At 41.2% G+C, this 7,718-nt stretch overlaps 1 long non-coding RNA gene across 2 annotated transcripts; it reads left to right on the forward strand.

Annotated features, from left to right (window-relative positions):
• Nucleotides 1-452: 452 nt before the first annotated feature.
• On the forward strand, nucleotides 453-6,294 carry LOC124701224. 2 transcript variants are annotated; one of them, XR_007001946.1, is made up of 4 exons: nucleotides 453-922; nucleotides 1,004-1,298; nucleotides 3,368-3,450; nucleotides 3,972-6,294. It is a non-coding gene; the product is annotated as an uncharacterized LOC124701224 (long non-coding RNA). The 2 variants fall into 2 exon arrangements; XR_007001945.1 differs by having other exon boundaries at nucleotides 457-922; nucleotides 3,368-6,294.
• Nucleotides 6,295-7,718: the final 1,424 nt, after the last annotated feature.

Below are 7,718 nucleotides of genomic sequence, written 5' to 3' on the forward strand. Positions count from 1 at the left end.
AGCATCCCTCCATGATTGGTGCTCATTTGTCGATTTCTTACGCAGTTGATGCTTTTTGTGTTGATATGTCAATCAGTATTTCTGTCTTCGGTGATGCCTACTATTTGTTCAAGTGAGTAGGTTCAGTCGGTTTTAACCGAAAACCGAACCGAATTTGTCGGTTAACCGAATCTTCGGTTTCCTAAATTTTCATGCCAATTTCGGTTACCATTTTTGAAAACCGAATTTGTTCAAAAACCGCAAAAACCGAACCGAAATTTCGGTTAAAACCGAATGCCCACCCTGACGTCAAAGCTTTCGTCGTCCCCCGTCGTCCGTGTCGTCGCCTCGTCGCTTATGGGCCTGGCCCAATTTCATTATCCTCTATACGGAAGGAGGAAACACTCCCGCAATCGCTGCTCCGCTCGCCCGTAGATCTTCCGCCTGCCGCCGCTCACGCCGCAGTTGAGAACCGCGTCGCACGTCCTCCCCAGATTCCAGCGCCGCCGTCACGACCCGGCCCCATCTCTTCCTCCTGGCTTGCTCCTGGCACGATCGGTGGTTCTGGAATTTGGGCGAGCGGTTGCACTGGCGATTGCTGCTGGCGGCGAGCGGCTTCACCCGCGATTGCAGCCGGCGGCTGAACCTGGGATTGCGGCGGGCGGCTGCAGCTGGGGACAGCCGCCAGCGGTTTCGGGGCAAGCGCGCGACCTCGCCGGCGCGCGTCGCTGCGGTAGGCTATGTGTGCGGGCGGCCTTGTACCCGGCGGCAACGGGTGGCTCCGTGGTCTCGGGATTTTCATGGGCGAGTGGCGTGGTTTGGTGAGCTCGGTACCCCTATTTTGGCCACCACGGCTGGTGGGATCGGTGGTGTTCGGCGCGAGTGGATTCGTGCGAGCGGAGCGATTATTCTTCTCTGCCGGCGTTCTTCTACTGCTATCACGGTATGAGGAATCCTCTCGCAAAATCATACCTCTTTGCCCGATTTGCTTTTACTAATTTTACCTGGCAATTTTTTGGATCAGGATTTCAGCGGAAGGGGCATGCCATGGAGCCAGGGAAGATCCTTGACTCCTCGTTGTTAGTGCTCCTTACCATGGCTGAGATTGAGTCCACAACACGCTTGGAACCAGCGCCGCCGGCTGGAAAAGCAGCGGCTCGTATGCCTTTGGGGTCTCATCGCCGGCTGAAATCGAATATGATCATCACCCACCGTCCCCTAACTCCACTAGCCGCTGAAATCAACCACCAGCCTCTGTACCTGAGTTACCCAACCTGCAGTTCACGTCCAAGATCCGTGACATCCAGATGTCCTCCAAGGTTTGTTATGAATGATTGTTTTGTCTGTAGCAGCATTCTGGATTGTGAATGACCATGACATAACATTCTTATTTTGTCATCTATTTTTTTTATCGATTCTTTGATACGGTGAATTGGTACTATGCAAGTTACCACAATTGTGCGATTGACATAGATGAAATAGTGGGTGATCCAGTTTCAGTAGATCCAATTGCAAGTACTCTTATTTATGTTCTTGATTAGATCAATTGGTCAACATAAGCGAAAGAGGTTCTAATTTATGTGTATTTTCATGTACGGCAGCCAAATTTCTGCTCGGTCCAGATGCATCACATAATTTTCTTGTTTTAGTTATCACGCATGGCCTGTTGTTTATGTAACTGCAAATGCGAGTTATATTTATTCCAATTAAAGCTGGTGTTTGCTTCTTAATACATGTTAAAGGCATTTCGGCATATTTTTTGTACACAAGTTAAACTAATTGCAGAAAAAATGCTTCCTTGCCGTTAAGTATGTGAGTGTTCCTAATTGGATAGTTTTCTGTATCAAAGGAATTTTGTGGGCTTGCCTTTTACTGGCCGTTGACAATGATTTATGTGGTTAGATGTTACTTCTCTATCTCTACTACTTAAAAAGACTAAACTGGTTCCTTATTCTGCCCAGCCATACGTCAAACCTTTCGTCGTCCCCCTTCGTCCGTGTCGTCGCCTCGTCCCTTATGGGCCTGGCCCAATTTCATTATCCTCTATACGGAAGGAGGAAACCCTCCCGCAATCGCCGCTCCGCTCGCCCGTAGATCTTCCGCCTGCTGCCGCTCACGCCGCAGTTGAGAACCGCGTCGCGCGTCCTCCCCAGATTCCAGCGCCGCCGTCACGACCCGGCCCCATCTCTTCCTCCTGGCTTGCTCCCCCTCTGTCGCATCTCCTCCCGGCCCCTCAGACCTCAGGTGCTCGCGGGGACGAAGTCATTTCCCTCGCCTACCTCTCCTTCCCCAAGGCCTCGCGCAGGGACCACGCACCACCACCGAGCTCAGGGGCGTCGAGATGATGGCATGGCGCCGAAGAAGCACCTGTGGATGAATCCCGTTCGCATCAAGCTCACCTGCTGCCCCATCCCACTGTGGATTCTTCTGCGCCTCGCCTCCCTCGCCTTTCGTCCCACGCACGCGATTCCACTGTCTTGCTGTAAGGAGTGCGGAGGCCAACAACACCATCTGCAGCCCAGATCTGATGGACGCCGCGGCCGGAAAAACCATGGAGTAGATCGGTATTCATGTCCTGTATAATATAGTGATGGCAGAAATTGATCTCTATCAGAGAGAATTTCACTTGATGGAAAATGACCTACCGACTTTACAGAAATAAAGAACTTTTTTGTGGCATTGTGCATGTAATCCATTGCCAATATTATTAATGTTTGAACCTCTGAGTATTGTTCGTCAAGTTGTTGGGCAGACTGCGATATTTGAATGATTCCATCATCTTTGGTGAGTTTATGGCAGTGAAAACTCAAATTGAATGCTTCTATATTAATGTTTGAACCTCCGACTTTTTAGTGGTGCACAACTGTGTATCTAGGTTCTTATACTGCAAACATTTGCCATCTGTGTCTATCGTGATGGTGACAGTTTTCTATTCAGATGTTTGATCATTTTATTTTGTATCAGATTGGTTTACTTCGTTTTCAGCAGTACATATCATTATCAAATTGCATGCAGTAATTTACTCATACTTTGCATATTTGTCTGCTTATAGCGAGAAGTGAAAACTGTTAAATGCATAATGCTTGCATGTACTAATACACGTGTGATAGTTTTTACTATACAAAACATTCAAGATAAGCAACGTGGAGGCGCATGCCCATGTATATCTTCGGTTGTGAGGTGAAAATAAATAGCAGAGATGATAAATTGTTCTAACTCTGGCTATTATTTGACAGACTTTAGAAGAGGGTAGTTTTTCAACATGAGTAATTAAGTATACCCTTATGTAAGCTATGAGTCATAACATTGGCGTAATATGAGCTTACCTAAAATGGATTTCTAATAAGCTATGTCATATGAACTAACTAGCCCATATATGACATGGCAGGTGTTCTAGAATGAGATGGTATGTATGTACACAATGCTTCAGAGACATTTATTATTTGCTCATACTTCCATAAAGAAGTAAAGGTATAGTTTCTTCATGCATACCATCTGATTCCTCACTACTCTTGAATGTTATGTCCAATCTTTTCAAAGATTTCCATTAGTTTTATCATTACCACTCTGACACCACTCTCCTTGTCTTTGTTAAGGCTATTTTAGCCTCTTGTTAGTGACCATTTTAGAATTTACTCTTATGTGTCAAATTTTCAGTGCTCCAGTGGTTCGACCTGTTAGAAACAGGTTATAATGTACTCATTTGTTGGGTTAAGGTGCACCAAATTTAGAAATTTAATCACTTTTATATAGTTCAGTAGTTGTCAAATACTATTTTATTCTATTAATTTTGCAGGTTATGATGCTACTACTTTTTAAGTTTCAGTATAGGTCAAATAGTATTTTTAAGTTTGAGTATAGGTTAATCTTTTCATGCTTTGGTGTCTTTGTTTTCTTAGGATTCTACTACTTTTTAAGTTTGAGTATATGTTACATATGAACTAATGTGGACGTTTATATCATTTATTAATCTGATCTTTTTTCCATGACAGGCATCCATAATGCCAAGAAGAAAAAGTTTGGGGCCGTAGCAGGAAGATACTTACATGGATCTTCTTGCTGCATTAATAGCCAGTTAGTTGTGAAGTTTGGCCTCTCAAGTAGTCTAATCCTCGATAACAACCATAGATTTTCTTTTGTTACCTAAGGCTGGTCAATATTTGTATGGCGTTTGAAGTTTACATCATTCCTACTAATAACTAAGTTTACTCAGAAGTGTTCCTCTCTTTCTTGTAGACGAACATAGGTGTATGTACTACTGTGAATGCAGGAGAGCAAGCGTCAAACATAATATTTCACTTTTCGGAGCCGAAGAGAAGACGACCAGAGACATGAATCTGGCAACTTCAGTATGAGGAGCTCAGTGACATTGAAAGAAGTCTTGAGAAAATAACAAGAGAGGTGTTGTACAAGGTGACCAAGAAAGTGAGCAGAAAGTCGACTAGGGACAGGATTTTTCCCACGTGAATCAGAGGTACAAAGTCAAGTTTCCCTTGCTCCATTCTATAATTGCTTCACTATATATGATCTACTGCAGTACTAGGGCTACAAATTTGTGATGTGTAGAGATGAAACCACTAATTGCGTATGAATTGCTTCAGGTACTATTCAGTTCCCTTTTCTCCCTTTCTTTATCAACTTCAGTCATAAATACATGGTGAGGTATTTGTTGTGACTTATGCTCTATTCAGTCAGAAATACATGCGGAGTTATTCTACATGATGTGCCCTGATTTCTTACTTTCCATGTATTTATTTCCTGGGGGCCTATCAACCTTTTCCAATGAATTGGCAATATCTATGGCTGCACTTAATAGTTGTTATGTAGGCCAATTGCCTCATGGACCGATATGCTATTCGACAAGATGTGCCCTCATTTCTTATTTTCCATGTATTTAACACCTGATGTTTATCCAATTTATTGAATCACCTCTGATTTTTGTATCTCAGTTTAATTTTTCTCTTTTTTTTTGCTAATTATGATGTAAGTTTCTGAGAGTGTTGGCTGTGATGCACCGATTTCAAATCAATAAAAGGAGGTAATCTATAATAACCTTGTGAGCAGAGGTAATTATCTCTGTCTCTTTCACATGATGTATTTAAGTTCTACTGTATTTTGAAGCCAGTCATGTATGTCTCTTGGAGTGCTGTTAGTAATGACTTAGTAACGATTTACGCTTAACCATTTTACAATATGGGATGGAACTTTGTGCAAGTTTTAGATGATTTAGTTTTCTTTTGGTCCACTATGAGGTGTGAAGTGGTAAAGATCAACTATTCTCACTTGTATGCATGACTTCTGGAGAGGTTACTTTCTTGCTCTCTTAAGTTTGATAATCTTACAGTACTTGGTAGATGGACACTATGCATTCAACTATCATCATTATGTTACAAAGTAGTATTCTGCATTCAACCTTTGTACATTATAAGATGGCATTCTGCAGTGACATACTGACATGTTGTTTAGAAGATTGTCATTCTCCTGCTCCAAACAAATGGCATGCACAGTTTAAATAATTCAATCTATGCGCCTGGGTTAAGCATGTAGCCATGTTTCCGCAAAGGTTGATTATACAATTTAAATGCTTTATTCCTATGCAATATAGTTAAATAAATCTGTCTGGCGTTGACGAGCATTTCTGCTTGAGAACAACCGAACCAAGCGTATATTGGTGTCTATATTATAAGCTCTATTTTATGTTTGGAAGCTAGAAGCTCATATACTCATATTTTGGATTCAATAATTTGTTGAACTGGTTATTTAACTGCTGCAAGACACAGATATGTTCAGCTTTCAATTTTGAAAAAAATCCTATCTTGTTTGACCCCACTGGGTTGGTAATCCTGCCAAGTTCCTAAGGAAGCTTACAGTGGAGGAGATTGCCTTCATCTCCCACTCAGCAACCAACTATTTCAACTTAGCTCAAGTTCATGCAGCCGAGAATGAAGAGCTTCGATGAGATTGAGCTTGAGAAGAAGTTGAGGAAGAAGTTTGCTCACAAAGACGAGGAGTACGACTCGATGCTTGGAGTGGTCCGCGAGATACCTCCGCAGCTCATCCTTAAGGCGGCTGCCATTGCTCATTGAACGTTTTTCTCTTATCAGGCCCCTGGGGATGCCTTGTAATGTTACATGGTGACTTAGAACATTTGACGTATGTCTGGTGTTGTTCTCTGTTTTTTCCCCAATAAGATTTGGGTCGAGCAATGTTGTAGGATCGACCATATATAGTACATCTCTTTTCTATTGAAATGAAGAGAATCCTGGTTTCACTTTTGCACATTCGGAATGTAGTGCACTGTGCACATTATTGAAGAAGTGATGTTTTGCACCGAAAGGTGCCTGTAGTGGCGTGTTTGCCTTTGGAAGTCTGATCCCTCTGCCCCATGCAGGAACCGCATGTGTTTGACATCATCTGCTCAATGTCCTATGATCATCATCCGTGGTTGAATGCCGTGGTTGAATGCTGGTAGAAGATCTTCTCTATCAGATAAGTACACATTTCTTTTTCTAGATATTTTGGTTCAAATTTCTTTCTAAATTTAATTATTTTTGTTTTTCTGGAAATGTGTTCAGTAAGTTAGACAAAAGGAGTAGCCACTGAGAAGCATTATATCTTCTGTAGAACAACATAAGTTTGTCCTGTTTGCAGATAATTTTATGGATTGATTTCTCTATAGATAATGCAATAGGCGTGTAGTAGAGGTAGTAGGAAGGGAAGACGTACCATACCTTACTATGTTGTAAGGAAATTTCTTTCTAAATTTAATTATTTTTGTTTTTCTGGAAATGTGTTCAGTAAGTTAGACAAAAGGAGTAGCCACTGAGAAGCATTATATCTTCTGTAGAACAACATAAGTTTGTCCTGTTTGCAGATAATTTTATGGATTGATTTCTCTATAGATAATGCAATAGGCGTGTAGTAGAGGTAGTAGGAAGGGAAGACGTACCATACCTTACTATGTTGTAGATAATAGTGCAATTAATAGCTTGTACTGTGGCTTGACAAAACCGAGTGTATATTGCAATAGCTTGTACACTGACTTGCATGTGTTCTCTACCCCATATTGTTGGTGATATGGTATGATATTGTAATTATCTTTGCCTTCTATGAGGCTATGGGTTTTTGAAAAAAATAAATCATATATTTCATATTTAGAGTACTCATGTCCTAAGAACCGAGTCCAAATGACATGTGTTGCTAATTATTTTATGCAATGATGGCTAATATGATGTCAAGTCGTGATATTTGCAAATGAGACACATGACGTTATGAAAAGGGATATCAAACTATAAGTCGTCATAGAGATGAAGGGTACCAAAAAATCAAATTACATTTACATTTCTTGTTTTCTCGTGGTAAAACACGAACATTTAACTATTTATTGATACAAATGTATTAGTAGATTGCTTATTTTATATTTAAATCATGTCAATTGTATCGGTAGTTAAAATATGGTTTAGTCTTAGTTTGGCAACAAAGTTTTTCCAAAACTGAAGTATTGCAAAACTGAAGTATTTCAGTGCACGGTGAAGGAATACTGCAGTTTTGTGATACATTAGTATTTCTCTGTTTCGACAAAAACTGCAAAGTATTTGGAGAATGTTGTTTTACCGTCCATTTGACCGACTGATGGGAGTTGTGTGAACGTCATATACTACTACACGAGAACTAAAAAAAAGTGTAGCAAGCTAATAATAATGATTCAAGCAAAGCACTCGTATGTCTGTGTAGGACAT

This window comes from Lolium rigidum, chromosome 3 (assembly GCF_022539505.1).
Source record: "Lolium rigidum isolate FL_2022 chromosome 3, APGP_CSIRO_Lrig_0.1, whole genome shotgun sequence".
In the NCBI taxonomy this organism is placed as follows: Eukaryota; Viridiplantae; Streptophyta; class Magnoliopsida; order Poales; family Poaceae; genus Lolium; species Lolium rigidum.